We start from the raw sequence: 1,558 nt of genomic DNA, 5'->3' as shown, positions 1-1,558 counted from the left end.
ATTATCTGAACCGCAAATAGTGTCTGGCATCCTTTAGTAATAACACAAGCATGTTTATGATTACTTAGCAGGAACTAGCAATTACAACTCCTCTGGATAGAAAATAGAGGCACTTGTACTGAATTCAGCTTGTTATCATAAGTTTTTCTAAAAGGTTCATATAAAGTTTTCCAGTAATAATTATTAGAAAAGTTATTAGTTGGAAAAGAGTATTAGAGTGGGATGATAACAACAGTTGCTTCCTGAACACTAATCAAAACAGTTGCTTCTTGGATACTAATTTCCCTGACGCTGACTGAATCTGGGAAAATACTTGGAACTAAAGTGAATACATGGGCCAGCTCTTTGCTGCCTTTAAACATTATTATTGTAGCCTTATCTAATTTCGAGCAACCATGAAGTACTATAGGGATCCGTGGTCCTTCGTACTCAAAATGGGCAAGATCAGTACCATGAAACTCAACCATCTTGACATTCATTCCTTGGATTAGTAAATGATGAAGTTTGTCAAGTTGGTCTGATATGCTTAAATTAGTCCTTCTGAGTACTGTAAACCCACACATATCTGGGTGTGGCTTTACAGAAACAGCAGCGAGAAGCAAGGACTGCACACAAGAGCTGCCTTGAACACCCAAGGCCTCAAGAGGAAAGTGATGAACTTCTTTGGATGGTGAATAATTTTTCTTCAGGTCAGAAGCTAGGATCTTCACTTTTCATGAAGCGGCAGTGAACTTAGCTCGTTTTATTTTGAGAAATTCATCATTGTCTAAATCCAGATCACCGGGGCCATAAAAACACAGATTACAACGGAATGTCTAGAGCATTTTCCAACTTCTTCAAACAATGCTTGTCCTCACAGCCTCTTTAAGAGGAAGCAATGACATCACAACAGGCTGAATCTCCCATGACAAGGGTCAAGGAAGGGCCTGAATATTTAGTCGGGTTGAATTTTAATTAAACTGTACCACTACTTTCTACCAATCGGGAGATCTATGTAGCAAATAAAAGCATTGAATCCTATATAATTTCCTCCACGATCTGCAAGCAGCATAATTTTCTCTTCACAATTGCAAAGAGCAAAGTACCAAGGCTGATCTGACATGTTTCTCTCAGGGCTAAGAAGAAAACAGATGGGGATTTGGGGATTTCCACAAGCAAGGTCGCCTGACTCAAATAGGTAGAACCTAAATCACACAAAGGGGAATCGATCTTGTTCTTGGAACGAATTTATTCACTGATGAATCACCATGAATCTCCATAATCCATCGAACCCTAGCCTAGTTTACCGAAAAAAATCAATCTGGCCATGACAGGGGACGAACCAGCCGCATACCTTGCTGCGAGAGCTGGAATCGACGATGTCGACGACAGGTTGAGGACGAGGATGGCCACCTTCTCCGCTCGTTCGCACGCCCGCCGTGCTTCCCCTCCCTGGTTCAGGGCGGCGGGGCGACGGACGGTGGTGTCGGGGCGGCGGGGCGACGGTGGTGTTGGGGCGGCGTCGAGGGTGGCGGGGCGACGGTGGTGTCGGGGCGGCGCTGGGGCGGCGGGGCGACGG

This window comes from Triticum dicoccoides, chromosome 4A (assembly GCF_002162155.2).
Source record: "Triticum dicoccoides isolate Atlit2015 ecotype Zavitan chromosome 4A, WEW_v2.0, whole genome shotgun sequence".
NCBI classification, from domain to species: Eukaryota; Viridiplantae; Streptophyta; class Magnoliopsida; order Poales; family Poaceae; genus Triticum; species Triticum dicoccoides.
Note: the sequence above shows the minus strand (reverse complement) of the source record.